An 8,188-nucleotide genomic window follows, 5' to 3' on the forward strand; every position below is an offset into this window, starting at 1 on the left:
CTTGCACATGAGTGTCTGATCAAACTTTTTCAAGGCCTGCAGCATCAGCACCTCTCCTGTCCATCACAGAAAAATGAAAAAGCTTACAGCACCTGGTATTCCCAGGCGGTCTCCCATCCAAGTACTAACCAGGCCCGACCCTGCTTAGCTTCCGAGATCGGACGAGATCGGGCGTGTTCAGGGTGGTATGGCCGTAAGCGACAGTTGTGTGTTCAATCGGGCCTTTTAAAAATGCATTTGGGCACTTTTTAATCTCTTCATATGTTACTGTGTTTTTTTTCTAGGATGAATTCAATGCATTCTTGCACATGAGTGTCTGATCCAACTTTTTCAAGGCCTGCAGCATCAGCACCTCTCCTGTCCATCACAGAAAAATGAAAAAGCTTACAGCACCTGGTATTCCCAGGCGGTCTCCCATCCAAGTACTAACCAGGCCCGACCCTGCTTAGCTTCCGAGATCGGACGAGATCGGGCGTGTTCAGGGTGGTATGGCCGAAAGCGACAGTTGTGTGTTCAATCGGGCCTTTTAAAAATGCATTTGGGCACTTTTTAATCTCTTCATATGTTACTGTGTTTTTTTTCTAGGATGAATTCAATGCATTCTTGCACATGAGTGTCTGATCCAACTTTTTCAAGGCCTGCAGCATCAGCACCTCTCCTGTCCATCACAGAAAAATGAAAAAGCTTACAGCACCTGGTATTCCCAGGCGGTCTCCCATCCAAGTACTAACCAGGCCCGACCCTGCTTAGCTTCCGAGATCGGACGAGATCGGGCGTGTTCAGGGTGGTATGGCCGTAAGCGACACTTGTGTGTTCAATCGGGCCTTTTAAAGACGTGGCATGGTGCAGCAAGAATGTGGCTGTAATTTTAACGTTGTTTATAGTTTTCGTCAAAGATTTTGTCATGGTTTTTTTCTATGATGAATTCAATGCATTCTTGCACATGAGTGTCTGATCAAACTTTTTCAAGGCCTGCAGCATCAGCACCTCTCCTGTCCATCACAGAAAAATTAAAAAGCTTACAGCACCTGGTATTCCCAGGCGGTCTCCCATCCAAGTACTAACCAGGCCCGACCCTGCTTAGCTTCCGAGATCGGACGAGATCGGGCGTGTTCAGGGTGGTATGGCCGTAAGCGACAGTTGTGTGTTCAATCGGGCCTTTTAAAAATGCATTTGGGCACTTTTTAATCTCTTCATATGTTACTGTGTTTTTTTTCTAGGATGAATTCAATGCATTCTTGCACATGAGTGTCTGATCCAACTTTTTCAAGGCCTGCAGCATCAGCACCTCTCCTGTCCATCACAGAAAAATGAAAAAGCTTACAGCACCTGGTATTCCCAGGCGGTCTCCCATCCAAGTACTAACCAGGCCCGACCCTGCTGAGCTTCCGAGATCGGACGAGATCGGGCGTGTTCAGGGTGGTATGGCCGTAAGCGACAGTTGTGTGTTCAATCGGGCCTTTTAAAGACGTGGCATGGTGCAGCAAGAATGTGGCTGTATTTTTAACGTTGTTTATAGTTTTCGTCAAAGATTTTGTCATGGTTTTTTTCTATGATGAATTCAATGCATTCTTGCACATGAGTGTCTGATCCAACTTTTTCAAGGCCTGCAGCATCAGCACCTCTCCTGTCCATCACAGAAAAATGAAAAAGCTTACAGCACCTGGTATTCCCAGGCGGTCTCCCATCCAAGTACTAACCAGGCCCGACCCTGCTTAGCTTCCGAGATCGGACGAGATCGGGCGTGTTCAGGGTGGTATGGCCGTAAGCGACAGTTGTGTGTTCAATCGGGCCTTTTAAAAATGCATTTGGGCACTTTTTAATCTCTTCATATGTTACTGTGTTTTTTTTCTAGGATGAATTCAATGCATTCTTGCACATGAGTGTCTGATCAAACTTTTTCAAGGCCTGCAGCATCAGCTCCTCTCCTGTCCATCACAGAAAAATGAAAAAGCTTACAGCACCTGGTATTCCCAGGCGGTCTCCCATCCAAGTACTAACCAGGCCCGACCCTGCTTAGCTTCCGAGATCGGACGAGATCGGGCGTGTTCAGGGTGGTATGGCCGTAAGCGACAGTTGTGTGTTCAATCGGGCCTTTTAAAAATGCATTTGGGCACTTTTTAATCTCTTCATATGTTACTGTGTTTTTTTTTTAGGATGAATTCAATGCATTCTTGCACATGAGTGTCTGATCAAACTTTTTCAAGGCCTGCAGCATCAGCACCTCTCCTGTCCATCACAGAAAAATGAAAAAGCTTACAGCACCTGGTATTCCCAGGCGGTCTCCCATCCAAGTACTAACCAGGCCCGACCCTGCTTAGCTTCCGAGATCGGACGAGATCGGGCGTGTTCAGGGTGGTATGGCCGTAAGCGACAGTTGTGTGTTCAATCGGGCCTTTTAAAAATGCATTTGGGCACTTTTTAATCTCTTCATATGTTACTGTGTTTTTTTTCTAGGATGAATTCAATGCATTCTTGCACATGAGTGTCTGATGAAACTTTTTCAAGGCCGGCAGCATCAGCACCTCTCCTGTCCATCACAGAAAAATGAAAAAGCTTACAGCACCTGGTATTCCCAGGCGGTCTCCCATCCAAGTACTAACCAGGCCCGACCCTGCTTAGCTTCCGAGATCGGACGAGATCGGGCGTGTTCAGGGTGGTATGGCCGTAAGAGACAGTTGTGTGTTCAATCGGGCCTTTTAAAAATGCATTTGGGCACTTTTTAATCTCTTCATATGTTACTGTGTTTTTTTTCTAGGATGAATTCAATGCATTCTTGCACATGAGTGTCTGATCAAACTTTTTCAAGGCCTGCAGCATCAGCACCTCTCCTGTCCATCACAGAAAAATTAAAAAGCTTACAGCACCTGGTATTCCCAGGCGGTCTCCCATCCAAGTACTAACCAGGCCCGACCCTGCTTAGCTTCCGAGATCGGACGAGATCGGCCGTGTTCAGGGTGGTATGGCCGTAAGCGACAGTTGTGTGTTCAATCGGGCCTTTTAAAAATGCATTTGGGCACTTTTTAATCTCTTCATATGTTACTGTGTTTTTTTTCTAGGATGAATTCAATGCATTCTTGCACATGAGTGTCTGATCAAACTTTTTCAAGGCCTGCAGCATCAGCACCTCTCCTGTCCATCACAGAAAAATGAAAAAGCTTACAGCACCTGGTATTCCCAGGCGGTCTCCCATCCAAGTACTAACCAGGCCCGACCCTGCTTAGCTTCCGAGATCGGACGAGATCGGGCGTGTTCAGGGTGGTATGGCCGTAAGCGACAGTTGTGTGTTCAATCGGGCCTTTTAAAAATGCATTTGGGCACTTTTTAATCTCTTCATATGTTACTGTGTTTTTTTTCTAGGATGAATTCAATGCATTCTTGCACATGAGTGTCTGATCAAACTTTTTCAAGGCCTGCAGCATCAGCACCTCTCCTGTCCATCACAGAAAAATGAAAAAGCTTACAGCACCTGGTATTCCCAGGCGGTCTCCCATCCAAGTACTAACCAGGCCCGACCCTGCTTAGCTTCCGAGATCGGACGAGATCAGGCGTGTTCAGGGTGGTATGGCCGTAAGCGACAGTTGTGTGTTCAATCGGGCCTTTTAAAAATGCATTTGGGCACTTTTTAATCTCTTCATATGTTACTGTGTTTTTTTTCTAGGATGAATTCAATGCATTCTTGCACATGAGTGTCTGATCCAACTTTTTCAAGGCCTGCAGCATCAGCACCTCTCCTGTCCATCACAGAAAAATGAAAAAGCTTACAGCACCTGGTATTCCCAGGCGGTCTCCCATCCAAGTACTAACCAGGCCCGACCCTGCTTAGCTTCCGAGATCGGACGAGATCGGGCGTGTTCAGGGTGGTATGGCCGTAAGCGACAGTTGTGTGTTCAATCGGGCCTTTTAAAAATGCATTTTGGCACTTTTTAATCTCTTCATATGTTACTGTGTTTTTTTTCTAGGATGAATTCAATGCATTCTTGCACATGAGTGTCTGATCAAACTTTTTCAAGGCCTGCAGCATCAGCACCTCTCCTGTCCATCACAGAAAAATGAAAAAGCTTACAGCACCTGGTATTCCCAGGCGGTCTCCCATCCAAGTACTAACCAGGCCCGACCCTGCTTAGCTTCCGAGATCGGACGAGATCGGGCGTGTTCAGGGTGGTATGGCCGTAAGCGACAGTTGTGTGTTCAATCGGGCCTTTTAAAGACGTGGCATGGTGCAGCAAGAATGTGGCTGTATTTTTGACGTTGTTTATAGTTTTCGTCAAAGATTTTGTCATGGTTTTTTTCTATGATGAATTCAATGCATTCTTGCACATGAGTGTCTGATCAAACTTTTTCAAGGCCTGCAGCATCAGCACCTCTCCTGTCCATCACAGAAAAATGAAAAAGCTTACAGCACCTGGTATTCCCAGGCGGTCTCCCATCCAAGTACTAACCAGGCCCGACCCTGCTTAGCTTCCGAGATCGGACGAGATCGGGCGTGTTCAGGGTGGTATGGCTGTAAGCGACAGTTGTGTGTTCAATCGGGCCTTTTAAAAATGCATTTGGGCACTTTTTAATCTCTTCATATGTTACTGTGTTTTTTTTCTAGGATGAATTCAATGCATTCTTGCACATGAGTGTCTGCTCAAACTTTTTCAAGGCCTGCAGCATCAGCACCTCTCCTGTCCATCACAGAAAAATGAAAAAGCTTACAGCACCTGGTATTCCCAGGCGGTCTCCCATCCAAGTACTAACCAGGCCCGACCCTGCTTAGCTTCCGAGATCGGACGAGATCGGGCGTGTTCAGGGTGGTATGGCCGTAAGCGACAGTTGTGTGTTCAATCGGGCCTTTTAAAGACTTGGCATGGTGCAGCAAGAATGTGGCTGTATTTTTAACGTTGTTTATAGTTTTCGTCAAAGATTTTGTCATGGTTTTTTTCTATGATGAATTCAATGCATTCTTGCACATGAGTGTCTGATCAAACTTTTTCAAGGCCTGCAGCATCAGCACCTCTCCTGTCCATCACAGAAAAATGAAAAAGCTTACAGCACCTGGTATTCCCAGGCGGTATCCCATCCAAGTACTAACCAGGCCCGACCCTGCTTAGCTTCCGAGATCAGACGAGATCGGGCGTGTTCAGGGTGGTATGGCCGTACGCGACAGTTGTGTGTTCAATCGGGCCTTTTAAAAATGCATTTTGGCACTTTTTAATCTCTTCATATTTTACTGTGTTTTTTTTCTAGGATGAATTCAATGCATTCTTGCACATGAGTGTCTGATCAAACTTTTTCAAGGCCTGCAGCATCAGCACCTCTCCTGTCCATCACAGAAAAATGAAAAAGGTTACAGCACCTGGTATTCCCAGGCGGTCTCCCATCCAAGTACTAACCAGGCCGGACCCTGCTTAGCTTCCGAGATCGGACGAGATCGGGCGTGTTCAGGGTGGTATGGCCGTAAGCGACAGTTGTGTGTTCAATCGGGCCTTTTAAAGACGTGGCATGGTGCAGCAAGAATGCGGTGGGGCATCTGCCCCACCACATTCTTGAATTTGGCTGTATTTTTAACGTTGTTTATAGTTTTCTTCAAAGATTTTGTCATGGTTTTTTTCTAGGATGAATTCAATGCATTCTTGCACATGAGTGTCTGATCAAACTTTTTCAAGGCCTGCAGCATCAGCACCTCTCCTGTCCATCACAGAAAAATGAAAAAGCTTACAGCACCTGGTATTCCCAGGCGGTCTCCCATCCAAGTACTAACCAGGCCCGACCCTGCTTAGCTTCCGAGATCAGACGAGATCGGGCGTGTTCAGGGTGGTATGGCCGTACGCGACAGTTGTGTGTTCAATCGGGCCTTTTAAAAATGCATTTTGGCACTTTTTAATCTCTTCATATTTTACTGTGTTTTTTTTCTAGGATGAATTCAATGCATTCTTGCACATGAGTGTCTGATCAAACTTTTTCAAGGCCTGCAGCATCAGCACCTCTCCTGTCCATCACAAAAAAATGAAAAAGCTTACAGCACCTGGTATTCCCAGGCGGTCTCCCATCCAAGTACTAACCAGGCCCGACCCTGCTTAGCTTCCGAGATCGGACGAGATCGGGCGTGTTCAGGGTGGTATGGCCGTAAGCGACAGTTGTGTGTTCAATCGGGCCTTTTAAAGACGTGGCATGGTGCAGCAAGAATGCGGTGGGGCATCTGCCCCACCACATTCTTGAATTTGGCTGTATTTTTAACGTTGTTTATAGTTTTCGTCAAAGATTTTGTCATGGTTTTTTTCTATGATGAATTCAATGCATTCTTGCACATGAGTGTCTGATCAAACTTTTTCAAGGCCTGCAGCATCAGCACCTCTCCTGTCCATCACAGAAAAATGAAAAAGCTTACAGCACCTGGTATTCCCAGGCGGTCTCCCATCCAAGTACTAACCAGGCCCAACCCTGCTTAGCTTCCGAGATCAGACGAGATCGGGCGTGTTCAGGGTGGTATGGCCGTACGCGACAGTTGTGTGTTCAATCGGGCCTTTTAAAAATGCATTTTGGCACTTTTTAATCTCTTCATATTTTACTGTGTTTTTTTTCTAGGATGAATTCAATGCATTCTTGCACATGAGTGTCTGATCCAACTTTTTCAAGGCCTGCAGCATCAGCACCTCTCCTGTCCATCACAGAAAAATGAAAAAGCTTACAGCACCTGGTATTCCCAGGCGGTCTCCCATCCAAGTACTAACCAGGCCCGACCCTGCTTAGCTTCCGAGATCGGACGAGATCGGGCGTGTTCAGGGTGGTATGGCCGTAAGCGACAGTTGTGTGTTCAATCGGGCCTTTTAAAAATGCATTTGGGCACTTTTTAATCTCTTCATATGTTACTGTGTTTTTTTTCTAGGATGAATTCAATGCATTCTTGCACATGAGTGTCTGATCCAACTTTTTCAAGGCCTGCAGCATCAGCACCTCTCCTGTCCATCACAGAAAAATGAAAAAGCTTACAGCACCTGGTATTCCCAGGCGGTCTCCCATCCAAGTACTAACCAGGCCCGACCCTGCTTAGCTTCCGAGATCTGACGAGATCGGGTGTGTTCAGGGTGGTATGGCCGTAAGCGACAGTTGTGTGTTCAATCGGGCCTTTTAAAGACGTGGCATGGTGCAGCAAGAATGTGATGGGGCATCTGCCCCACCACATTCTTGAATTTGGCTGTATTTTTAACGTTGTTTATAGTTTTCGTCAAAAATTTTGTCATGGTTTTTTTCTATGATGAATTCAATGCATTCTTGCACATGAGTGTCTGATCAAACTTTTTCAAGGCCTGCAGCATCAGCACCTCTCCTGTCCATCACAGAAAAATGAAAAAGCTTACAGCACCTGGTATTCCCAGGCGGTCTCCCATCCAAGTACTAACCAGGCCCTACCCTGCTTAGCTTCCGAGATCGGACGAGATCGGGCGTGTTCAGGGTGGTATGGCCGTAAGCGACAGTTGTGTGTTCAATCGGGCCTTTTAAAAATGCGTTTGGGCACTTTTTAATCTCTTCATATGTTACTGTGTTTTTTTTCTAGGATGAATTCAATGCATTCTTGCACATGAGTGTATGATCCAACTTTTTCAAGGCCTGCAGCATCAGCACCTCTCCTGTCCATCACAGAAAAATGAAAAAGCTTACAGCACCTGGTATTCCCAGGCGGTCTCCCATCCAAGTACTAACCAGGCCCGACCCTGCTTAGCTTCCGAGATCGGACGAGATCGGGCGTGTTCAGGGTGGTATGGCCGTAAGCGACAGTTGTGTGTTCAATCGGGCCTTTTAAAAATGCATTTGGGCACTTTTTAATCTCTTCATATGTTACTGTGTTTTTTTTCTAGGATGAATTCAATGCATTCTTGCACATGAGTGTCTGATCAAACTTTTTCAAGGCCTGCAGCATCAGCACCTCTCCTGTCCATCACAGAAAAATGAAAAAGCTTACAGCACCTGGTATTCCCAGGCGGTCTCCCATCCAAGTACTAACCAGGCCCGACCCTGCTTAGCTTCCGAGATCGGACGAGATCGGGCGTGTTCAGGGTGGTATGGCCGTAAGCGACAGTTGTGTGTTCAATCGGGCCTTTTAAAAATGCATTTGGGCACTTTTTAATCTCTTCATATGTTACTGTGTTTTTTTTCTAGGATGAATTCAATGCATTCTTGCACATGAGTGTCTGATCCAACTTTT

The 8,188-nt window shown here is 46.1% G+C and overlaps 26 non-coding genes across 26 annotated transcripts; all 26 read right to left on the reverse strand.

Annotated features, from left to right (window-relative positions):
* Positions 1 to 80: 80 nt before the first annotated feature.
* On the reverse strand, positions 81 to 199 carry LOC138586195 (5S ribosomal RNA). The gene has a single exon (XR_011306286.1). It is a non-coding gene; the product is annotated as a 5S ribosomal RNA (ribosomal RNA).
* A 182-nt stretch (positions 200 to 381) lies between these two features.
* Positions 382 to 500, reverse strand: LOC138586726 (5S ribosomal RNA). Its single transcript, XR_011306788.1, has one exon. It is a non-coding gene; the product is annotated as a 5S ribosomal RNA (ribosomal RNA).
* A 182-nt stretch (positions 501 to 682) lies between these two features.
* LOC138586196 (5S ribosomal RNA) lies at positions 683 to 801 on the reverse strand. The gene has a single exon (XR_011306287.1). It is a non-coding gene; the product is annotated as a 5S ribosomal RNA (ribosomal RNA).
* Positions 802 to 1,016: 215 nt separating this feature from the next.
* On the reverse strand, positions 1,017 to 1,135 carry LOC138586197 (5S ribosomal RNA). The gene has a single exon (XR_011306288.1). It is a non-coding gene; the product is annotated as a 5S ribosomal RNA (ribosomal RNA).
* A 182-nt stretch (positions 1,136 to 1,317) lies between these two features.
* Positions 1,318 to 1,436, reverse strand: LOC138587047 (5S ribosomal RNA). Its single transcript, XR_011307094.1, has one exon. It is a non-coding gene; the product is annotated as a 5S ribosomal RNA (ribosomal RNA).
* A 215-nt stretch (positions 1,437 to 1,651) lies between these two features.
* Positions 1,652 to 1,770, reverse strand: LOC138586198 (5S ribosomal RNA). Its single transcript, XR_011306289.1, has one exon. It is a non-coding gene; the product is annotated as a 5S ribosomal RNA (ribosomal RNA).
* Positions 1,771 to 1,952: 182 nt separating this feature from the next.
* Positions 1,953 to 2,071, reverse strand: LOC138586199 (5S ribosomal RNA). The gene has a single exon (XR_011306290.1). It is a non-coding gene; the product is annotated as a 5S ribosomal RNA (ribosomal RNA).
* Positions 2,072 to 2,253: 182 nt separating this feature from the next.
* LOC138586200 (5S ribosomal RNA) lies at positions 2,254 to 2,372 on the reverse strand. The gene has a single exon (XR_011306291.1). It is a non-coding gene; the product is annotated as a 5S ribosomal RNA (ribosomal RNA).
* Positions 2,373 to 2,554: 182 nt separating this feature from the next.
* LOC138586594 (5S ribosomal RNA) lies at positions 2,555 to 2,673 on the reverse strand. The gene has a single exon (XR_011306661.1). It is a non-coding gene; the product is annotated as a 5S ribosomal RNA (ribosomal RNA).
* Positions 2,674 to 2,855: 182 nt separating this feature from the next.
* LOC138587005 (5S ribosomal RNA) lies at positions 2,856 to 2,974 on the reverse strand. The gene has a single exon (XR_011307054.1). It is a non-coding gene; the product is annotated as a 5S ribosomal RNA (ribosomal RNA).
* A 182-nt stretch (positions 2,975 to 3,156) lies between these two features.
* LOC138586201 (5S ribosomal RNA) lies at positions 3,157 to 3,275 on the reverse strand. Its single transcript, XR_011306292.1, has one exon. It is a non-coding gene; the product is annotated as a 5S ribosomal RNA (ribosomal RNA).
* A 182-nt stretch (positions 3,276 to 3,457) lies between these two features.
* Positions 3,458 to 3,576, reverse strand: LOC138586577 (5S ribosomal RNA). The gene has a single exon (XR_011306646.1). It is a non-coding gene; the product is annotated as a 5S ribosomal RNA (ribosomal RNA).
* Positions 3,577 to 3,758: 182 nt separating this feature from the next.
* On the reverse strand, positions 3,759 to 3,877 carry LOC138586203 (5S ribosomal RNA). The gene has a single exon (XR_011306294.1). It is a non-coding gene; the product is annotated as a 5S ribosomal RNA (ribosomal RNA).
* A 182-nt stretch (positions 3,878 to 4,059) lies between these two features.
* LOC138586204 (5S ribosomal RNA) lies at positions 4,060 to 4,178 on the reverse strand. Its single transcript, XR_011306295.1, has one exon. It is a non-coding gene; the product is annotated as a 5S ribosomal RNA (ribosomal RNA).
* Positions 4,179 to 4,393: 215 nt separating this feature from the next.
* LOC138586333 (5S ribosomal RNA) lies at positions 4,394 to 4,512 on the reverse strand. Its single transcript, XR_011306417.1, has one exon. It is a non-coding gene; the product is annotated as a 5S ribosomal RNA (ribosomal RNA).
* A 182-nt stretch (positions 4,513 to 4,694) lies between these two features.
* Positions 4,695 to 4,813, reverse strand: LOC138586206 (5S ribosomal RNA). The gene has a single exon (XR_011306296.1). It is a non-coding gene; the product is annotated as a 5S ribosomal RNA (ribosomal RNA).
* Positions 4,814 to 5,028: 215 nt separating this feature from the next.
* LOC138587174 (5S ribosomal RNA) lies at positions 5,029 to 5,147 on the reverse strand. The gene has a single exon (XR_011307214.1). It is a non-coding gene; the product is annotated as a 5S ribosomal RNA (ribosomal RNA).
* Positions 5,148 to 5,329: 182 nt separating this feature from the next.
* On the reverse strand, positions 5,330 to 5,448 carry LOC138587309 (5S ribosomal RNA). Its single transcript, XR_011307336.1, has one exon. It is a non-coding gene; the product is annotated as a 5S ribosomal RNA (ribosomal RNA).
* A 249-nt stretch (positions 5,449 to 5,697) lies between these two features.
* Positions 5,698 to 5,816, reverse strand: LOC138586925 (5S ribosomal RNA). Its single transcript, XR_011306978.1, has one exon. It is a non-coding gene; the product is annotated as a 5S ribosomal RNA (ribosomal RNA).
* Positions 5,817 to 5,998: 182 nt separating this feature from the next.
* On the reverse strand, positions 5,999 to 6,117 carry LOC138586207 (5S ribosomal RNA). Its single transcript, XR_011306297.1, has one exon. It is a non-coding gene; the product is annotated as a 5S ribosomal RNA (ribosomal RNA).
* Positions 6,118 to 6,366: 249 nt separating this feature from the next.
* On the reverse strand, positions 6,367 to 6,485 carry LOC138586785 (5S ribosomal RNA). Its single transcript, XR_011306846.1, has one exon. It is a non-coding gene; the product is annotated as a 5S ribosomal RNA (ribosomal RNA).
* Positions 6,486 to 6,667: 182 nt separating this feature from the next.
* Positions 6,668 to 6,786, reverse strand: LOC138586208 (5S ribosomal RNA). The gene has a single exon (XR_011306298.1). It is a non-coding gene; the product is annotated as a 5S ribosomal RNA (ribosomal RNA).
* Positions 6,787 to 6,968: 182 nt separating this feature from the next.
* Positions 6,969 to 7,087, reverse strand: LOC138586587 (5S ribosomal RNA). The gene has a single exon (XR_011306654.1). It is a non-coding gene; the product is annotated as a 5S ribosomal RNA (ribosomal RNA).
* A 249-nt stretch (positions 7,088 to 7,336) lies between these two features.
* LOC138585499 (5S ribosomal RNA) lies at positions 7,337 to 7,455 on the reverse strand. The gene has a single exon (XR_011305627.1). It is a non-coding gene; the product is annotated as a 5S ribosomal RNA (ribosomal RNA).
* Positions 7,456 to 7,637: 182 nt separating this feature from the next.
* Positions 7,638 to 7,756, reverse strand: LOC138586209 (5S ribosomal RNA). The gene has a single exon (XR_011306299.1). It is a non-coding gene; the product is annotated as a 5S ribosomal RNA (ribosomal RNA).
* Positions 7,757 to 7,938: 182 nt separating this feature from the next.
* LOC138586210 (5S ribosomal RNA) lies at positions 7,939 to 8,057 on the reverse strand. The gene has a single exon (XR_011306300.1). It is a non-coding gene; the product is annotated as a 5S ribosomal RNA (ribosomal RNA).
* Positions 8,058 to 8,188: the final 131 nt, after the last annotated feature.

The sequence above is a fragment of the Semicossyphus pulcher genome, unplaced genomic scaffold (genome assembly GCF_022749685.1).
Source record: "Semicossyphus pulcher isolate SPU_LCO1_2020_fin unplaced genomic scaffold, fSemPul1.0.p SCAF_11, whole genome shotgun sequence".
NCBI lineage: Eukaryota > Metazoa > Chordata > Actinopteri > Labriformes > Labridae > Semicossyphus > Semicossyphus pulcher.